The 22,618-nt window shown below is 38.8% G+C and overlaps 1 long non-coding RNA gene across 2 annotated transcripts in view; it reads left to right on the forward strand.

Moving 5' to 3' along the window:
• Positions 1–17,087, forward strand: part of LOC135575290 (uncharacterized) — a 77,280-nt gene extending 60,193 nt beyond the window's left edge. Inside the window, exons 3-4 of one of the 2 annotated variants that reach the window (XR_010473952.1) lie at positions 921–992; positions 4,278–17,087. This is a non-coding gene — a long non-coding RNA (uncharacterized LOC135575290). Of the gene's footprint in view, positions 1–920 lie in introns of both variants that reach the window. The other variant, XR_010473951.1, reaches the window with a different exon arrangement.
• The last annotated feature ends 5,531 nt before the right edge of the window (positions 17,088–22,618 follow it).

Raw genomic sequence — 22,618 nt, forward strand, 5'->3', positions numbered from 1 at the left:
GTTCTGTAGTTTTTGCGTGTGCGGATGTGACAGTCGCACTAAAAAGGAGCATGGGATATGAACACAGGCATGCTCATACTTCTGTATGCTATTTTCTTTATACATGTTCCGTTTTTCTCTCAGAAATCAGATTTCACAGCCTTTCTCTCTAGTTCTTATGGTGATTTTTCTTAGCTCATTTTCATTTCATATCTATATTGTGTTACTTTTCTCATGCGTGCTGGTTTTTACCTCCAGTGTCTTTTTAGTAGGAGAGAGAAAACAGAAACCTTGTTTTCAAGCCTCATATTTGATTTATTATTATGACTGTGGGAAGTTTAACTTGAAAAAGCAAATTTATAGGTAGATAAGAAACAGAAATACACATAATAAGGCTAAACTGAAAAAACTGTCATATTTTCTTTTTTGGTATTATTGACGTGAAGACTACTGATACAGCTGCTCAAGAATTGTACTTATTTATTTGTTATTTGCAAAATTGACTTTTTTGTTGTTTTACAATATTAATATTGTGTGGGATAAGGTGCACAAGATTAAAAAAGACCCCACAATATTTTGTTTCCAGTTTGGTCAAACCTAATAAAAATTTCAATCTGTCATCATGAATAGAAATATTTTATTTCATATCAGCTTGACAGTCTAATGTTGATACTTTTATGGACTTGTAGCCAAAGTTCCACAGCCTGGTAAATGCTAAATTATGATATTGGGTTATAACTGTTCACACTGACCAGCCCAGCTGAGTTCCTTTAATGCATAATGGAGCTTCTGTTATTTTAGAGTGGCTTAACAGTTGCCGTCTTGACAATTTGGTCTATAGGACAAGGCTGGGTCATGAAAATGCCATCAAATTTTCAGCTTTGCGCTCTTGACAACTCCAGGGAGATGTAACGTGGCCTTTTTTCCCTTGTTCTGCACAGGATGAAATACTCTGCTTTCTAACATGGACAAGGAAGCAGGTCCAGATGAGGAACATCAACCATTTGGAAGAGGTAACTCTATGTACTCTCTAAGAGCTGGGCAGAGGTATAATTTAGGAACTGGTTAATTATTTGTGTTTTTTGAGCTGCATCCAAAGGTCCCGAGGAATTAGGAGGCATAAAAATGCCCCAAGTGTGGGGTAGGGCACGAGATACCGAGTTTGCTGATTGTTAGTAACCTCCTTAATAATTCATAAGACACTCAACCATATGAATATAACACATATTCTACCAGTTCTGCACTTGGGCCGTGTTGCTAAAAAGGTTGTTTTTGGTGTAGCCAGGAGGCAGAGCAACTTAAAACCTGCTGAAAATCAGGGAGCAGGTTTGGCTTAAGCACAGCCAGAAACAATGCAGCCTGTACCATTTCTCCTTGCCCTGTAAAAGTGCAGTTGAATACTGCAGCTGCTGGCTGATGTCACGATATTGCTCTCAAACAGAAAATAAAAAGCTTTAAAAATTGCCTAGTACTGTAAGAAAGTACACTGCTGCACCAAATGTATTTTTGAAATGTTTATTTATGCTTATTTCAGGTAAAAATGTGCCAGTAGAAGTAAATTAGCCTCGTTCAGATAATACAGGTAGCTGCAAACTTTGGCTGTCCTCTAATTCCCAAACACTTATCCCCACATACACTTCCCGTTCCCTCACTCTCCTCAGCTGGAAAAGTCATTATCTGAACTGAGAGCTTTGCATCTGTCAGCTGGGAAAGTGATTACTCAAATTGATAGCAATAGCAGTTGTTGTAGTTTGAAATAGCTGGCTATGCAGGGTTTGAAAATTTTTTTGGGGGGGAAAGTTGTTCTTTAGTCAGTTTATGTTACTGTTGTTGTGAACATCACAGACCTAAAGAATATCAACAGCTCAGCTTCCTGCTGAGACTTGGACAGGAAAACTTTGGAAATGAACTGTCCCTGATAAAATACGTGAGAATGACTTTGGAGAGAATGGTCTTTCAATGTTAATAATTGCACTAAAGCACAGAAAGTGTTTATTTACATCCCTTTCTTTAGGCTGCATCACCTCCATCATTTTTTATGCTGATATACAGGTGAGAGGCAAATATTGGTGGCAAATATCATCCTGGGGACCCATTCCTTGTCCTCTAGATATCTCAGGGTCGAAGCCACCAAGAATTAGGGACGCTCTAAGTATGTTGAGTGGCTTGCAAGCGGTATTCTGTTAGAGGAAAAATGGCCGTGTAGCCAACCTCGACCCTTGCCCAAATCATCTTTTTCAGAAACATGTGAATTGCCTTTGCTACGAAGGACATAACAAATATTTTGTCCTTCTGAAAAGTTGTTGCCCGATGTCTGAAACTTTGCTTTAACAAATGTAGGCCAGCTCCAAAATGCTCAAAAGTGTGACTTCATTGAATGTTCTTAAAATTCATATTTAGTTCCCAAATAAGTAGCCTGATTTTCCATAACACTGTGCAATCAGTCTCATTGACCTCACTAAAAGTGTCTGCCTTCTCAGCATTTCCAAAAAAGAAATGTGTTTAGAAGTCAAATATACTCAGAGAGTCTTTGCTTGTTAATGTTTTCAAAAGAACGTACTTTTTGAAAGTATTGAACTTTTTCTGTTCACGTGTTCTTTGAGGGACATATCCAGGATGAATAATTGTTACGTGTTTATCTTCAGATACTTTTATATTATCTTATTCTAAAAGGATATTAATCTTTTATTAGATTTGAATAACATGAGAAGATTGAGATGTTTTTGGCTGTGTAGGAAATAAAGGAACGCTTGTCTCCACTGTCCTGTTGTGGATTTGGCTTGGAAAATAATTTATGTGGAAAATTCTATCTCCTTATTTCAGGTGGTTTCAGAGTTTAAATGATACTTGGATTAACATGATCTGGTTTTGGACTCAAATGTTGTCTGCCCTAGAACTTCTGATCCTTTGTGTTTTGTCATTTAGACTCTTACCTCACACATTTTTATAACCTGAAATAACTTGTTGTCAGTTTGTTATTGAATGAACTTTTTATTATTCTTAGACCTGCTATACAAATACCGTTAACAATCCTGTTATTTACCCTGTGAAATATCACAAGCTGTTACGAGTATTTTATTAAACATGAGGCATCTCAATAAATCTTATATATTTAATTTGTCACAAAAAGTAACTGTGCAAAGTTCAGAATATATTCCTGGAATACTTTTTTCCAGACAGGAGACCCGACTTTTAACTCTTCCTGGTAATCTTATGGTGACAAGAGTTATTTGGTATTTAAATGTATGTGCTGTGCTCTTTTGACTCACTCTTACTTGTCAGACTTCACACTTAGTATTGTGGGGTTTTTTTTCCTCCCCTTCTGTATTTCTTCTTAAGGGTCTGTTTAAGGTATTTTCTCTCCATTAGAAGCATAGTGAGTTTTCATTAAAATGTCACAAAAAATCTTTGCAAACCCGAGCGCAGTTCCCGTGGCTTTGGGAATGTCTTGTGCATTTGCCTTGAACCTTGAAGACCGGGGAGGTGAACCTGTGAGGTGGTTCTGTACAAAGGAAAAGAGGTGATGTGTTAGCAAGCAAAACATGATTGTAACATGCAGCCCCGAGGCTGAGAAATATTTTAAAATGCTACAAAAGGTCCCTCCGCAGCCTCCCAGAGTGTCTGTCTGGAGGCCTCCAAGTTTTCGGGGGTGAAAATCTCTGCAATGCCTGCAACAGCTGCATTTGCTTGCCGGTGTTTGCTTCTCGCAGAAATTCCAGCACTCAAATCAAGAGGTGCTGGTGGTCCCTTTATAGCGCTTGGCCAAGTGGTTCCCGTGTCCTTCCGGAGAGAAAAGGGCCTGAGATGCCCAACGCGGCCGTGGCCGTGGGGACCAGCACCAGTGGGACCCGTGGCTGTGGAACATGGTGATGCAGACTGGAAGGTTTTCTGCTCTGATGTCTTCTGATGCTCAGTTTATATTTCCAGTGTCTTCTTGAATCTCATTTTACATGCCCCTCCAGGTGTGAGCGTTTCCACCTTTCACTAGGAAAAATGTTTAACATGCATTAAACCAACCAGTAATTCCCTTCCATCTTAATTACTTTTTTATTTTATTGTTTCGGTGAGGTTGTATCCACAAAATAATAATACCTCTCTTTAGTTTTCCTCTGATTGTCTTTGTTCTTATTGCAAATATTTTTATAGCAATAGAAAAGGACAATTCTGATACGCTGCTGTACATTTTTCTAACGAGTCCACTCTTCTACAGTCTTACATCTTGCCCATGTTTCATACCCATCCAGACCATTACAGAATGATGCCACGCCAGGACACTTATGTTTGTGTCTACTTTGCAGAGATGAAAATGATGGCATTGAGTGTGAGAGCTGGAAGATTGACCAGCAATTAGAACATGGGAAGCGAGAACCCACAGCACCTGCAGCATCATTAGGTACTCGCTGATTTTATCCGTAGACCTCATTGTTAGACACTCTACGTGCATATACTGCTTGTAAAAGTACCTCTTTACGTGGTATTTTTGCTCTAAACTCATGGTTCTCTGTCCTAGAAGAATCATCTTTATTGGGCAAGGAGACACGGGTGCTGAGTAGCCCACGTTCATCTGATGTGACATGTGTGTCCCCTCCTGTCATCTATTTAAACCCTGGAGTGGCAGGAAATGGGAGCGCCTGGAACAGGCTTTTACAGCCCATTTTCATCAAGGTTGTGTCAGAAAATAAAAGGCCATTTGCTTGTAGGGTGTTCCTAATGTCTCAGGAGGTACTTTAGTACCTCCAGATCAAGAAAAGGTTATATTGCTTACTAAAAACAACTTAAATATTTCTGCCCAATTCAAAATGACACTGAAATGGAAACATTTCAGGTGAAAAGGTGGATAGATACTGCGGGTGAGATACAAACTTTTATTTTTAATAATAATAACTGGTTGTTTCCTTCCATGTGATTGGGGTTGGGTTTTTTGCAAGATATCTTTGCAAGATAATAAACATACCTATATTATGCTGGCTTTTTTTGTTTTTCTTCCTGTCTTACCTGAATGTTGACCAAGTTCTATGATACGATGACAATCCTTTTGCTGGACTCTTTACGTTTCTCGAGAAGGTAGCGTAAAATTACTGTTAAGCTGCTTTTCATACTTCATAGGGTAAACTTAATTCTAATTCCTATCACCAACAGCACCTGTGGATCTCATTTGTAGTACTCTTAAATTTTCGTATGCCCACTGAACAGATTTGATGCACCCGTTTCAAGCTCAAACATATCCCCATGTTATATTTCAATAACTTGAACACTTGATTTGGTGAAGCATTACTTTGCACACTGCTGACTCCTCTGTCATTTTGCTTACAAGAAATAGTTTTCAAAGCACCTACTGCTGAACATCAAAAATAAATACTAACTTCAGTGAGTGGAATTTATACCTGCATGATAATTGATTGCAACTGCAGGATCTTACCTGGTTTCAGTGAATATTATGTCCAGTAAGACTGTAGAACTCGGAAAAATTCATTGCAGATTGGAATTGTCGGTTTTCTAATCATTACCAAGGACTCCATGTGCAGAACTTGCAGTGCAGGTTGAACAAGTAGGAGAGAGATTTTGAAGGGAAATAGAAAGAAGAAATTTTACTTAGTTTCCAAAGCAATTACTGGCATTTCAAGAAGGGAGTTTGGCAATTCAGCAGTATGTCAGTCTGAAAATGTTTGGGTTTACATGGGGCAAACCACCATGAAATAACAGTTTAACCAGGGTATGTGGAGGTACGGGAGGAGTTTTATCTCGGATTGAAAATGAAAAGTTGAGCTTTTCCCATATTATAAATAAAAATATATTCCCGTGATATCCTATACAAATTTGCTGTTTTAACGGCTGTTCTACCATTTTATACATTTAGTGCAGCTGAAATCATTTAACCTTTTTGGAAGCCAATAAACTGAACTGAGATAGCAGTCTGAATTGTGGATTAGTTAAAAGGGTTACAATTTATGGCTACTTTACAACGAAGGACAGAAAACATAGAGGGTTTACTACTTAGTTTTAACTAGTGGTAAAGTGCAAACTGGACAGAGACTGCTTCTTTTCATTGATATTTATTTCAGTTTGTCTACATGAGGAAAAATGCATCTTATTACCAAGAACAGAACTGACTTGCCCAAATGAAAATCACTCCTGAGCAGGCAAGGAAACTAAATGAGATTTTTCTTTCCATCAGTTAAAATACAAATTGCCCTGTGATCATTTGGAGTTTATAGAAGAGAACTCCTGTTTCATGTGGCGTCTCTGGTCATGGACTCAGGGCAGATTCACCAGCCCAGCAGCTCTGCCTCTAGATCCAAAGGCACAGGAGAGCAGCATAAAAGTTTCTCCAATGTCAGAATCTATTTCCTTACTTTTGACAGTAGCTAACATTTTGTGATATATATACACAAACCCATAGGCACATAATGAAACAGTTTGTTTTATGAGGCTACAAGGACATGTGTGGCAAAGAAATATCATGCATTTTAGAATTTTGTAGCAATGCAGATTATTCATGTTTTACGTGATGCTTGAAGTTAATATTTTGTAATCTTGCTGTGGTTGTGCTGTGTAAAATGAGGTTGGGTTTTACCTCAGTAACACATCACCATCCATCAGAAACATCAACTGACTCCCAAAATTTCTCATTTTTGTAATCTCTGGTTCTACCACGGGAAGGTTGTGAGAATTGGGACTTTGTTCTGGGTTTTGAAGAGGTGTTTTGAAACGGTTCTTGCGTTGTTGTTTTGTGGTGTAATTGGGTGAAGTCCATAGAGATTGAGGGACTCCTTAAACCACCAGTGCAAATGCTGAGGTTAGATTTCAGAGATTATTAAGTTATTGTTATTAGACCAAATACGTTATGTATTTAAAGCATTTCTATCATTCAGATTCTTTCATGCTTCTGGAATTCACAGAGTATTTTCCTTGACAGGAAGGATTTCTTAAAAAAATATCTTAAAATGTTTTTGAAATTTTTAATTGAGTAAAAAGAAAAACCTTATCAGTTGAATTGTTCTCTGAAGTTTTAGCGGAAAATTATTTTTTTTGTTTCATTTGACCGACCTAAAAATTCCTGAAATCTGAATATCTACCTTGGCTTTTTGTAGTCTCATAAGCTCATTGCTGCTGTCACCATTTTGTGGATGAGGAATAGACTGAACTTTTAACTGGTTAGAAAAATGTTCATTTTCAAGCAAGTCTCTATTTCCTCCAGAGATGAAGCTGAAAGAGAAAAGTCTAAAGCAATACTTCTTGAGGGTCACTTGAAGTTATTTGATTGAGGATGATGTTGTGTGGATTGTAATGGTTCTCATACCAAAAAATATGCAACAAATGGTCATTAAATCCCTGTGGTGAATGGTGGCATTCTGGTAGCTGAGGACGAGGTTCCTGGTTAGGAGATGGTGAGTGTTACCTCACGGCTTTGTCGCTGCTGAATTTGCTCTGTTTTGAATTTGGATGAATAATTACTGAAGTTTTTTGTGTTAGCTTCTAACTTTAAAGCTGTTTTCTTTGTTGATATTAAAAGGACTTGCATTTTTAAAATCACTTTTGTGCTTTTCGGTTTAATATATTCCACCTAAGGAAGTTCTGTTGTTTACAAAGATGAAAACATATCTTATTCCCCTTTCACAGTTAAGCAGAAATGCAGAGGTTGTAAGTGACTTTCCACAGTAATGTTCATGTCAAAATCTGGGCCAGAATTATAGCTGGGGATGGGTACAAACTTACAGGGATCATGAAATTATTGTAGATGAATTCAAGATACTGAAATCTGTATAGTCTATTAATAGAAAACTGTGCAAAATTACTTTCAAAGGTTGAAGCTTACTAAGTGGTTTCATGGGTTTGTCGAGCTCTTGAGGGGGCAGAAACCAGAATCAGCCCCTTGCAGAGAAGTTATGATAGTAGTTGAATATAAATATTTTTCCTTCAAAATTCTGTAGGCGCTTTCTGGTCTTCATGGGAATTGAAGGAGATGTAGTTGCTAAATAGAAGGTGTGATGAGTCGATGGATCCATTGCTTTCAGTGTTGCTGACCATGATACCAACACCAGTCCTTGAAGCAGGTCCTGAAGGGCATGAAATGTTCTTCAGTAAGACCCAGCACAACTTAATTCATGTTAAAGTGTAGGTGATTAACTAAGCTCAGTGATTTGCCAACAGCTTTCCCAAAAACTTCATTTTCAACCATTGTCATAATAGAGCAAGTACACTTTTTTTTGTTTTTCTAACTCTAATCCCTTTGTTCAGATTAGTTGGGAAGCAAGTTGAGGTTTTTGTAGAAGTGAGGCTGTAACTTCGGAACTCTTTCACATCTCTTAGCTTTTGGTTTTTCTTTGGAGCATCAGATATTGCTGAGGTGCAAGAAGGTTGCCATCCAAATCCACCGTAAATTGCCACACACACACATACAACAACTTTGAAGATTATTTCCCACCTAATTTCCTAGAGTAAATGGGACCTTTACCCATCAGGTACACGTGAATATTCAGAAAGTATGAATTTCTGGCTACAGGAATGAAAGCCAGCTAAATTGTCAATGACAAGTTGAATATAGAGAAAAGTTGTCTGGTGTGCTAAAACGATACAGTCATATCATAATGCATGATATGTCATGAAATGCATTGAAAAACAACAACAAAAAAATCAAGACAGATATAACATAATTGCAAGGTTCTCTTTCTTCCCATGAAGATCATCAGCATACGGTAAGTCTCTTAAAGACCAGTGTTTAAATTATTAAGACTGCCAGTTCAATGAAAAAGTAAGAGCTCAATTCAATAATTCATGACAACAATTCAAGGCAAAGCACACAAAATATTTTTAGCACGTGTCTCAAGAAGAGTTGCACACAGAAATCCACAATATGACAATGTGCGGCGTTCCATCGTGCTCTTATCTCTTAGGTCTGGTAGAGGGAATAAACATTTTTTCCTGATGAGAAAATCAAAGTTGTTGCCATTTCAGTGAAGTCAAGTTGACACCTGCGGAGAAGCAAGTCATGACATTTTAGCTGACTGCTGTTTTTTCTGACCCCCCCTCTAGTTGCGGTTTGTTTCTTCATTTTATTTACTCTGACAGACAAAAGGAACCTAGATGAAAATGTTTAGATGAGGATTTGGCATCCTTTCTCATGCTTTCTTTGATTTCCCTCTGTTAAATAAGTAGCTCGTGCATTCTGCGCTATGACAGATCTACAGAGGAGAAAAACACTTGAACATATTTGTATTAAAACACTGTGTCCCTCCTTTCCCTGTGCTCCTCGCCCCCACCCTGATTTCTCAAATGTAGCTGCATTTATCAAGATAATAAGCTTTAGGTTTCTTAATAAGAGATATATTCATGTCATCCTGGCATAGTCCTGACTGACCGAGCCAGTAAGATCCTTAAAAAAAATGAATTTAGGATCAATAATATTTATAGCTTCATTTATAAAGCAAAAGTCAAAGGCATATATAATGCTGAACTTACACCAGGGATTTTGTTTACTAGCTCCTAATCCTACCTCTACTTTTTAACATCTCGCTCTCTAACAAAAACAAATAGAATTTGCAGGTGTTCATAAATGTAAAAAAGCACATAAAGAAGCTCAGAAATTATATTGTGACCTAATATTGTAGCGTAATGTACCCATCAGCCGTGTTTTCCTGGCTCTATCTTACTTTTCTTAACAGTGAATACCATTAAATAATATGATAAAGTTGTTGTATTGGAATTGAAATACATTTTATTACAGCAATATAAGTTCCATTTACTGTGCAATATGACAGTACTTAATAATTTTATATTACAAACATAATGACGATATCAAATTAGTAATTTTCACAGAGTACTTGCGTTAGACGCTCGTGTGATATGTTGCAGCATATTTCGATTCTCTTTGGTGCCTGAAAAGATACTTTTAATGGGGAAAAAAAGCAGAGATGCGGTAAAGGAAGCACCTTGTAGCTGCATCGAGCAGTTTTGTAAGGACTCTTACCTATTCAATAGATATTACCTAGATTGTTTTACAATTAGATCCCACTACCCTGTTGATAAATCTAGAAAATTAATGGAGTCTTAAAGTTGTGATAAATCTCCCTCTTTGGCAATAATGTCAAGTTTCCCCAAAATTACTGCCCGCTATTCTGAGCAGTCTCTTACTTAATTTGGCCAATTCCACTGGTGCCGGTAAGGCTGTTCCCAATGGAGTGGGTTGTGGGGAACATTATGAGCTCCGGTTCAGACTCTGAAAGAAAATCTGAGCTTGTGGATCTGCAAAACACCCTTGGGAGGTGGAAAAAGGATCAATTTGTGTCCCACCGATGTGCGGTTCCTCATAAGGAACTCAGTTTTAAGGCAGGAACTGGAGACTCTTGTATGCAGGTGATGTAACTGTGGGATCTTTTTTGCCTTTCCTTAGGATTTTTTGCATGAAATTTATTTTCTGTTCAGATGGCGACAACTTTTGCAATGCAAATTAGTGCAAGGGTTTGTCTTTTATCTTCTAAAATAAGTGACAGAATGCCATGAAGATCCGCCAGCATTTTAATAAACCTTTAAGAGTCTGCCTTAAATACCAGTTTTCTATACTAGAAAGCTCATCAATATCTAGACAGCCATGCAAACAGCTAGGAGGCCAGTCCATTAATGAAATGTTAATGACTGAATTAGACCTGTAATAACAGAAGTAGAATGTACTGCTGTGAGTCCATTAACATCAGCAGACCCTGCTGGGAAACAAGTAAACACAACATACAAAGGGAAAACTTGTGCTAATAAACAGATTTTGTGCAGTAAAGGTGCTCGGAAGCGTGAGTTGTAAATCCCATTCACTAGTGCTAGTGTCATTTTTTCTCTTTCCGAAGTTTATCCAAGCAACCTAGCTCAATATATATATTTCACAATATAACGAAATATGCCCTGATCATAAGCCAAAACCTGCTGCTAAATATCCCGATATAGGCATCTATTGTGATATATTGTAAAAATAAACCGTGTTCAGCTTCATACCATGGCCAGTCCAGGTGGGTAGCAGGGAACAGTAGTTACCACCTGATAGATGGTTGACCCAAGTGAGATGGAATTTATGATCCCGAGCTAAGGCCCTGGTAGACATCACAGAAACTACCCCAGTTGGCACTAATTATGAGTACTATTAAAGTTTTATATTGTGCCTTAAAAGTTGATTGTGCTCTGCAGAAGGTGTTAACCCTAACGAAGGCGATGGGAATAGCAGCGTTGCTAACGGCTTCATCCGTGACCTTATAACCCGCCGAGTGAGAGTTCTTGGCTTGGGAATCTAGAAATTAACGACTTTTTGAAGGAGAGCTTCCTTTTCCCCAAAATATAATTCACCTTTTTGAATAAAAGTGCAATAAAAATAGTTGCCTTTTCTTCCGGTCTTGGAAACCTCAGCAATTTCCTGTAAGGCAAAAACCCAAATAATTTCCCACATCTTCCCACTGTGCAAAAAAGCTGAATTGTGGCAGCTTTTATAATGTGATTGTCAATAAAAATTGCATACAGCGTCGGTGCATTGGAAAGCAAAGTTTGTGCCCACAGTGTGTGTCGTACAAAATACAAGAGAAAAACCCCCGATCTGCTGCTATTACAACGTTTAGTCTTATATTGAGCTGTTTGATTTCCTCCTTTTAACCTCCTCAGATCTGCAGTGTCAGAAGCAGCTTCTGCACAACTCAGCAAGATACCAAGGAAGGGAAATCGGGGTAATTTCCTCTGGATTTTGTGGATGTTGCTGCTTGTTTCCATCTTCCCTGATGCTGTCATAGCATCCCGTGTTACGTGGTCCCATTCACATGGCTTCTAGTGAGGATCCCCACTGCTCTTTTTCCTTAGAGACAGATGGGAACTTGTCGCCAAGAGTTAGAAAGCCAAACCAATATTATAGAGGGAGCTGGGTGATCCAGTAACTGGGGCACAGCAGTTTGTTCTTAATGTGTCTCTGATGACATGATCCTGTGTGACCACCTTCATGTCACCCATGTTTCTTTTCTTTTCCTTAAGCTTTGCATTACATTTTTAGTTGATTTTTAAAAATCATTATTACAATAAGGCTCTTCTGTTGGTTTTGGTCTTAGAACTCCTACCAAGACCCAACTTGTAATGAAATAGGAAAATAAATATAATATGCAGAAATAATGCTTGTATTACGCGGTGAAAGACATGAGAAGGGAAGAATTGTTAAACTGTGTGCTGAAATAACTGTCAAAATGTGGTTGAAGTGGAGCGTGGGTGGGAAGAGTCTGTGTAGAGAACGTAAGTGGGGGGCACGCGTGAGTTAGCTGAGGACTGGTAGGACTGCTACAAGCTTTAATGGTGGACTTTCCTCCCATAGTGTTTAATATGGACTGCAGGAATCCAAATCATCCTTCTAACCTGATGTTTTGAGGAAATACATGGAAATTGGAGACTAAAGTGTTTCCTTGGCTGGTGCTGTGGATGCCCCACATGGACACTCATCTCACACTGTGGTTCTCACACGGCCATGGGTGCATGACAGGCAAAGAGTAGATGAAGTAGTCAAAAGCCATCATGTCTCAATCTTGTGTGAATGTCTGCCTTTTTGGCAAGATTTACAAATTTTAACACAGCTCAATATCTTATTCCTGCTCCTGGAAACCTCAATGTATCTCCCATGGCGTTTTCCAAGGGGCTGCTTTTCTCCTGCCTTGCCCTCCACTGTATGCGGGGGTTTAATTTGTATTTAATTCTATAAGAGTACAAATACCTCCCCTCATTTTCCCAGTGTCATTAAAAGGATCCTCTATAGTATTTCCAGGGGGGCTCATTTGCAGTAAGGAGTAGGACACTTGAGTGAGATCTGGGCTATCTGTCCCCAGATCCCAAGGTTGTCGTAGGCTCCATGTGGCACCTTGAACAAATCAGGTTTCAGGTCTGTATCCCTTAATTAGGGGTAATGTCACCTCTCTATCTTGCAGACGTGCCCAGAGGGTAAAACAATTAAAGAAAACAACACTGGTGGACTTATAATACCTAGAATTAAAAATATATATGTTATTACTTCCCTTCAAGGACCATTCTAATATAAATTTTGGGCAGCTGTCTCGCTGAGTCCACAGTGGGCTTTTGGTTTTATATTTATTTTCCTAGAATACTGTAGCACTGAAGGACTGTACAGTGGAAGATAATTTAATTAGAAAGAACACAGTGAGCTGATTATGTACATTGAGAAAATAAATACATCTGAATACTGAAAGAAATGTCAGTATTAACTGTAAATCCTCTGAAACACTTGCTACTTTTTCCCCTCTGCACAGAAAATGCTTGTAATGTTTTCTGAGCTGGGCTGGACTTTAGAACCACAAGTCTATGAGAACCTTGTTAATTAATATTAACATTTTTTATCTTCAGAAAAAGCCACTTCTTTTGACGTGGCAAGTTGAGTAAGTTGCACTGTGTGTAATTTGCTCATCAGCAGAACAGTCTTTTTCTGTCTTTGCCATTTTTACTTGTATCCTGAAGCATTTGTCAGCTTTTTTACTGCATTTTCACTGGCAATCAGAATTTTAGAGAGCAGGTTTTGTACGGTATTCATGACTGTGAACGTGATACCAGATCTAAAATTGAAACCATACAGTGAAATGGTCCATGAAGAGGAGGTCAAAGGCAAGTAGTAGCGTCTGACAAGAGATCATCTGGTGGTTCAGAGCTGATGGACTAATCCTCTCTCTGCAATATTTCCTGAGCCCTCCAGCACACTCTTTCAATTTTGTGTCCCTCAAGAATGAAAGAGAAACACTTGGCGAACAGATTTTAGATTTGATGGCTGCAAAGCGAAGAAGGAAATAGTAACATGACATAAGCTTTTCAGTAGAAAACTCACTAGAAAAATAAGTTGAGGCAAGTTGTTCAACATACTGGTTTAATTGTGACATCAGATATTCAGAGGCCACAGATTTCATTTTGTATTGCGCAATTTGCTATTTTTCCTCTTTTTGGGGAAAACTTAGTACAGATACAAGTGCGGATCCAGTGGTAGGACCTCGGCTGATGGTGGGATGTATTGTTTTTGTAATGTAGGTGTGTTCAGTACCACAATCTCCACTGACACCTTTGAGAAATGGGGCTTTAGGTATTTCACGAGAAGCCCAGCTTGTCTAAAGTCTTTCTTGAAGCTCTGTGTCACGTACAAGGAAAGCCTTGATGGACCCGTGATGCATTGGAAGACAAAGCTTTGGTAGCAGCCGACTTTTCCAAAGCTCTTAGAACAAAAACTTTGAAAAATTATGATTAATACAGGACAGTGCATGTGGTGCTTTGCCTGTATGAGTGGTCCAGGAGAAACCTTTAAGATAAACCCAAGTAATAATTTTACTGTCTTGTGCTCTTGTTGCTAAATTGTTAACCTAGGAAATCAATAACACTTTCATTTCATAGCATTTATTGTTTCAACGTGCAGCAATCAAACGTGTGTTTACAGCACATGTAAAAGCCTGTGATTCCTGCCCTTGGCTGAGCCACAAATTAGTTTCAAATAAGATGCACTACAGTGGGAAGTGGAATCGCAACATGGCTGTAAGAGAACAAATAACTGGGGAAATGTTTGTAGCTAATAGAGAGAAATTAAGGATATTTGTGGTTTTTTGTGCACACATATTGAGAAATCTGTTATCTTCAGAAGGGCTTGGGCTGGAGTGTCCAGCTGTTGGAAGTGAGGACAGAGGTTTACAAACTGGTGGAAAGAAGGAGGGAGCGGACACGGCAGAAGAAGTGATTTTGAAAATAGAGAGAGAAGGAAGAACAAGAAGCTCGAATGCAATCTGGGAAAGCCAGAAAGAGACTCAGCAAAAAAGGGCAGAGGTGGTGAGTCTTCCTTGACTTTTCAAGGATGATAATGTCAGTGACCACGTGTTTCATCCATTGCGTTGGGGTGGCAGGAGTCAGACCACAGAGAAAAACCTCTCGGCCAAGAAGTTTTAGCTCTGGGGACAGGCAGAAACACTGGTAGTGACACAGGTGACAGATCAGGCTGGGCCTCGGAGCTCTGGAGCTGCTTGGCTCTGCTGTGACGTCCCACTCTATTTCTCACCTCTAATGTGGTGGTTTAATTTTCTAAACCCACCTGCAGCTGAGGGAGGATTGATATTATTGAATGACTGTAAATGAGTGATTATAGTCTGTTTATTATACAATAAAACAGCGTTAGGGCTTCCTGCTTTCCTGGTGTAGGAACCTGCGCCCTGATGCTGCAGAGAGCAGGAGTCCCTGCAGCTGGACCCCAGGCACCAATAGCTGCTTTTAGTCTCATTTAGTCTCAAAGGGTAGAAAGAAGAATTTTAGCAGATATATTTGTCGGATTTTGCTGCCCGGTGTCATATAGTGATGTTTGCTGAAGTATTAACTATCACTTCAAATTCTTCTCGCTTTGAGTCATTCCATCCTGTACATAATTTGAACAGGTTTTTGTATAATTATTTCTCTCAATAATTACCATTATACAATTGCTATAGCTGCCACTTCTGTTTTGCTTTCCTGCCAGAGAATGGCAGAAATGTATCACGCATTTGTGTAACTTACGATCTTTGATTCATGTTTAAAATGCATGGAATATTTTTCATTTTCTGTTGGAGGCAATACCTCATCTGGGATCGTATCTCACAGCCTTAAGTATACGCTGTGTAAATGGATGCCTGGCACTGAAATGGGATATAATCTACAATGAAATAGCAAAGGAAGTAAAAAAAAAGAGTTAAGTAAATTTTTAAGGCATCAGAGAGCCAGTGAATATTAATAGATACAGGTAGAGGTGTAGTGCATCTGGCTGAAATGTTTTGTATATGGTCTCATTTTCCCTTTTAAATAAATTTGATTTGCCCATCATTACAGCCTGTTGTTGACTTCAGATGAGGATTCTAGGAAATCTTTTGGCTGGTGTGTGTGGTTTATTGGCAGGGAGAGCAAACCGGAGTGTTCCTACTGGATCGCTGATTCAAGGAGTTATTATAATCTCAAAAAGAGAGAAGAAAGATGTTTATTAGGGTTGAGTTTTCTCCGTGATCTTGATTTTTCCCCAGGGTAGGTGGGAGAAGGTGCAGTAGGTTGGAGGAAAGGAGCCGCATGTGTCCACCCCTAGAAACCCTGCTCCCTTTTGAAATTTGCCTTGGAGTGTCCCCTGAAGTACCTGAGAAATGAAGATTGGGGTGGAGAGACGAAAAATGCCAGTTGCCAAACCCAACCTGTATAAAAGCCTCATGGGCGAGCAGGGGACATGAGGGCAGCCCCTCCGTACCACAGAGAAACAGTGAAATAACGACTCGCTCTAGATAAATCAGTGATACTATTTGAAAATGGATTTAGCGCTTTCTACCGACGAGTGTAATGAGAAGTATTACTATCTTTATGTAGGTTTGATCCCTAAATTCCCGTGTTTTTAATCCTGTTTTTATGGTGTGTATGCATTCTACAATAATAAGAAAGATTCTTAAGGAATGTGTAGCTCTTCGCAAATAATTTGTATTATGATAATTATGTGTTCTCATAGGACACATCCATAAAGAAACCATGCCTATGGTTTGAAAAGTACTACAAGGACTATATTCCATAACACTTCCAAAGTCAGAAGAGGGGTAAACTTAGAGGAAAAAAACCCAAAACAAACACAATTTAATTTCAGGATTCATGCTGGATTTTCCTTTGAAGCACTCCAAAAATTGGAATTTTTAAAAAGAGAAAGAAAAAACTCAGAATATGTGGAGTATGTAGACATGAATATGAATCTTTTCCTGAGATTAAAGTTTGCATAATGGCACAAGCAGTTTGTAATTGCAGCTACAACAGCGTGCTTGGAAACGCAGTCGGGCCCTCTGTGTCCATATTGTATTTTAGGCACATGGGAGCTGGACTCTTTGCTTTTTCAATAGTTTTACTTGAAGCGAGCAAACAGGGCGAGCACACAGATGCATTTGATTACTAATGATCGTTATAACGAGAGCAGTACCATGATTTATTAGAATAGTTGTCAACTGGGATTCCAAGAAAAGGTAATTGTTTCAGAATTATCCCCACAATTAATTTCACATGTGTGAAGTCCATTAACTCCCACTGCAGGCCGTGGGAGACGTGTCAATGTTCACAGCAAGGGCTGAATTTTGAGATGGGAAGGGTGGGCTTTGGTGACAATGGCCATTTCAGGAGAATCTGAGCACAGGACAGTGGTTTTTGAGTAGTTGTTGGGTTTTGTGTGTGTATGTGGGTTAATAGATATATATTTATTTGTTTGTATGTTTTTGTTTCTTTTCTGCTCTGTCTCTGGCTTCCTCTATGACCTTAACTAATTATTAAGTTCCTCTAAAATGAAAATGTTCGTCAATGGAATGAAGCGTTGCTGAAATGGAAACATCAGAGATCCTAAGGTGCTGAGACAATGGTAACAGCAGCTTCTATAAGTAGTAGGATATAAATTTTAACACATTATCGTAATTGATCCTTGGTCATCCATAGGTTTTTACGCTACTTGTGGTGGTGTCTGACGTAGAACAGGGATAGGGCGTCAGACAACTGTAAGAAATTTGTACATTTTAACCCAACTACTTCTTACAGTATAACACGAAACACTAAAAAATACGATGTGCCAAAACCCCAGTAGTATGTATCCTCGGCAAACATGATATATATGTTATGACTCGTGACGCGATGAATTTTGAACAGAATTAATCCTTACTCAATCACTAAACAATGAGAAATGTTGTTTTTCTTAAGGATTAGGAAAATTCTTTTGGAAGGAGACAAACATTTGTCCCCGCTGGAAGCTCCTTCAGCTGTGATGCATCATTGTGCCTGACCAGCCCTAGAAACCCTGGAAAGCCAAAATATGTACGAGCCGGTTGTTAAGCATATGTGATATGTTTTGCCTCGTCACCTGGCAACGCAAAGGTTTTTCTAAACAAATTTCATGCATTGCCAAAAATCCCAACTTTTTGAAACACGTAAGCTGCTTATTTGTTATTTATTTATTATTGCCTTTGTCAGGCGCAGCCCAAGGTACATCCTTCTTGGAAGAAGAAATGTTATTTCTGCTGGTGGAAGAAATAACTTTTATAAATTTAATTGATTTAGGCTTACGTACTGAACGTGAGAGCATTGGGACAGTAAGAAAATATAGAAAATATGCTGTCTTCGGAACTAACTCGTCATCTGTCCAACTCGTGTTTTAAAGTTGAACAAGTGAAATAAAAAATCCCCCTGATTGGCCTAAATGCAGCTAATAAGCATAAAATTAAAAGAAGTAAGTCCTGCTCATGGTAAAGTTTTGAAGTAGTAAATAATTCCTGGCTTCTACAGGAGTGATACGTTTGTAACATCTGGTAAAAGAGAAGTCAAAGTTAATCATTTTTTCTTTTCAAGTTGCAAAATATTTAGCATGGACGTGATAAAATAATTGGCTGCCGTGCCTCTAAGTGTTTAGGTTGGGGGAAGAAAAGCCTCAGATGTCATATTTTAAGTTTGAATTAAAGATTTTAAGGAGAATACTTCAAACTAGACTGGAAATGCTACATTGCTACACTCCAGCAAACTTTTATAATAACCTCATACATTCAGTTACCTCCTTAATCTGCCGGTTATGTTTTCTATATGTCTGCTACTAATGTATTTATCTTCTAAATAAGTTGGTGCTGATCCCAGCCGGTGCTGATGGGATCCCAGTTCATTACCGCGCAGAAGGTAATTGGGATTTGGGCGCACAATGGGGTGTGACACTGTTGAATGAGGGGAGGGAACTCGTTATAAATGACAATGACACACAGAGTTCGGGAGTCAGCAGTGATGAGTAGACCTCTTAGCGTTATCCTTGCTAGGAGAGAAGAAAAAGATGACACCTCGGAAAAAATACGGATGTTTTTTCTGTGATTTGTACATGATTTTTACCGGTTTTGTGACACAAGTATTGACATCGACGCGTGATAAAAATGATGGGTTGTCACTGGATGTGTGCACGCGACGTGACCGTGAACATACTGACAATGCGCCGCGACGTAACGTATTGAGATATTTGATTTCCGTAATGGTGAACTAAAAAGTGCTTTTGTTTCTCATGCCATGAAGGGAGCAGAAAAGGGCTTTAAAATGCTAAAACAATGGTAGTCGCCTTGCTGAATGATGCAGCGCTTTGTAATCATGCGGTACGCTTTGAAAGGATCTGTATTTTTTCAAACACAAACATCAAATAGAAGGAAAAAGGTTATGTCACCTTCACCCTTGCAGTACTGTCATTTATATGCTATCAGCTCATTAAATTCACATTAAGATACTCCATGGGACTTTAGGAGCTATTAGTGCACCTAAAATGGCATAACAAAATCTCAGTTCACTTTAAGAGAGATGGCATTGCGACATTTTGTATTTCATCACTGAATTATTATAGTCTCAGATGCATTCTGCTGCGATGGTAATGGAAGAAGCAATACTAGAGAGGAAAGCTGTCCATTTGTTTATCCCCAGGGAGAGGAAAAAGAAAGTTTGATAAAAAACTAGAGTGAAAGTAAAGCATTAACAATTTAACCCCTGTAGCAATGCGAAAGAACACACAGGATTTTTATATTCTGCTTTTTGGAATGTTTTTTTTTTTTTAAAAAAAAGAGTATTTTGTATTTAGCAACTTGCTTCAGGCACTGGAAGTTGCAGCAAATGTATTGCACAAACTCAGGCATCTCTATTTTTATAGGTGAAGTCTCTCCTGACAGACATAAACCACCTTCCTTTATAGAAATTATCATGAAAAAAAGAGTTATTGTGGTTAAATTTGATGTTAGTTTCTTGTTTCCTCCCTCCCCTCTGGTTTTCAGCAGCAAATAAGTGTGCGGCTATAGGTAAATCTGCAACCCTGTATTTATAAATCCCACATGGGATAATTGCTCGGGCACTACGCTCAGGAAAGAATAAGGAAAACTGAAGCCACACTGAGTTATCTGTAAAGAAATAATATACATGGATACTATGTAAACACTATAGTGCTTAATAAAAAAAAAATATATCTGAATTAGAAAATCGTATTAATGTATTTGCTCTGGAAAGAAAGGTTGGTCTGAGGGAGTTTTTTCTACACAGTGTATCTATGTAACTCTACATTGTAAACGTATATATATATAGGAGGATAGAGAATAAGTTAAATTCAGCTTTTAATTCAAGGCAAAGTTAAGCTAATTTTCTTATAAATGTATAAGAAAGTTTTAAAAAAAATCAGAAGTGGGTTGAAGTACATTCAGTCTCTTTCTGTAACAGATTTTTCTCAATATCTATTCAGAATTATTTAAAAAACACAGTGATTCCTTAGAAGTGTTTCCTTCCATCTCAAATCAGCACAAAAATGCCAAGAGCCTCATGTGTGATAAAAAGCCATCAGGACAAAAAGAGAATTTGTGAGTCACAAGCATTGTGGAACCTTCAAATCTGCACAGAGCCAGGGAGCGAAATTCATTCCTGCACGGGGAGCCGGGACAAGCACAACTCCAGCTTTCCAAACACCTCTTCACTGCAACTGCCTGATAGTTTGGCTTTTGGTGGAGCAGCAGTGGATTTCTCAGTGGAGATGGAGCTCAAAGACATAGGAAGAGTCGCCGCAGAAGAAAACTCGGGGTTTTCAAAGTAGATGTATCAGCGCAGGGAGTAATTGCTTAATAAATGCAAACTCAGCACCTGCTGAATTTAACACAGCATTTACTATGTTCAATGCTTCAGAGCATAATCTCTTTAGCACAGGAATTCTGCCGCTTGTTAGATAGTTCACCTGACAAAAAGCACGGTAGACACTGGTTTAATCATCACTAAAACTATTCTGCAGTGGCGACTGAGAAGGCTAAAACTTGGCTGTACGGTGGATAGAGTTTTCTAATGGACAAAAAGAAGTTGTGTTGCACTTACAACCTTGTTCTTTGCCTGGGATGCTGACCTGAGTACGACTTGTTCCCATCTATGACTGCCAGAAAATGGAGAGAGTATAACAGGGAATTTTGTCAAGTCCAGGACAGGTTTTTCAAAGGTCTATTGAAAGTTTACAATACTCAGTTATTGCTAAAGAGCACGAAAATGTAACCTGTCTTCAGGAGAAGCCATGAGAAGTGGTTGCACATAAACAGGGGAACTTAACTTTTAGGATGTGAGGGAAAAATCAGCAGAGTTTGTGCGATTAGGTTGAGGAAGAAATGGGTGCAGGGAATTCCCTGAGGGAAGACGTCAAAACCAACAACCATGGTCACTGATAGATTGATCTGGTGGAGATGGTTGTAATTGTATTAACCTTGAGCGATGTAAATGTATTGGATTAGCTGGAGAAAAAGACAACTTTATCTTGTATATTTATTTCCAGAGGAAGGCTGCAACCATTTGAATAGCCAAGTTTATCCTTGTTTAATACATGCCATATTACCAGCAGCATAGTGATGTGCTTTAGAGATGTAAATAGTTCCGTATGCACAAGAACTCACTCCGTGCTTTTCTCTGAGTGAAATCTCTCCTCTCAGAAACAGAGATTCAAGCCTTGACGTTGCGGCCGATTGAATCCAAATACTGCAAGAGCACAAAACACCCGAGCTCACAGATTTGGAGCTCTAAGTCGTGCTGATGTCTGTGACCAACGTGTCATGGAATTACGAGCATTCACCAGGGGAATCCACAAGGCCTGGGCCACCTATGTAGAAATGTAGTTGCATAACCCATTATCACATTTATCTATATTTTTATTTAGCTAGATTTAGATTATTTATTTAGATTTTATTTAGATAGATTTAGATACACGTAGCTCTTATTGCCTCTTCAGCGGCAACATAGTTGTGTAGGATCCAGTCATGTCGTCAAATGATGCATTAAAGCTCATCTTTATCTGCCAGATTAAATGCAGTCAGGTTACTGAGGATCACATTTGGTCCCGAATTTATCAAGAGTTGCCCAAAATGATGCCTTCTGAAGCCAATGTCAAGGGGAGACAGACCCACTCCAGGCTGAGAGCACGTGGTGCTGGATGAGGACGTGGCGAGGTCTTTGCTTTCTACCCCCTCACCTTTGAAAATGCAAACGTGAGCCAGTCTGTCCGCTTTGTGTTGTACTCTGCATCCGCAAGACAGAAATAAGATAAGTGTTGACATCACTGCTGTCCACCTGAGACACAGATTTTACATTAAAAGCACTGTGCAACCTCTTAGTAAGTTTGCAGAAAGACCCAGGGACTGTGATATTTAATAGCATTCAGGGATATCTAATTTGCAATCTTTTCATCAGCTCCAAATAATTCATATTATTTGTTTACTGTGAGTCTATTATAAAGTAGCTTTTATTTAATATCTTGCCTGGCTACCCAGGCCCTGTAAGTGTCTTGCACCATGTTTTACTGATCCTTAATATTTCTTTTGTAAGGTGTAACAGTCTATCCTCTCTCCTTGTATAGACACCTAAACCAGAAATCTCCTTAAGCTAGTAAAGAGCTTAATTTTGCACTTTAGTTTTTTGTCACACCTCATGACATACAGTAGATAATCATTGTTGCCACCAATGGCTTCTCTACAGCGCTAATCCTGTCACAGGTATTAACCAAAACGGCTCGAAGTAAATATTGCTTTGGTTATAGACCTGTCTGGGGTTCAGGTTAAACCAGGACCTGTCCAGGCTGGTTTGTAGAATCCACCCCAGTATCCCAGTC

Source organism: Columba livia, chromosome 7 (assembly GCF_036013475.1).
Source record: "Columba livia isolate bColLiv1 breed racing homer chromosome 7, bColLiv1.pat.W.v2, whole genome shotgun sequence".
NCBI classification, from domain to species: domain Eukaryota; kingdom Metazoa; phylum Chordata; class Aves; order Columbiformes; family Columbidae; genus Columba; species Columba livia.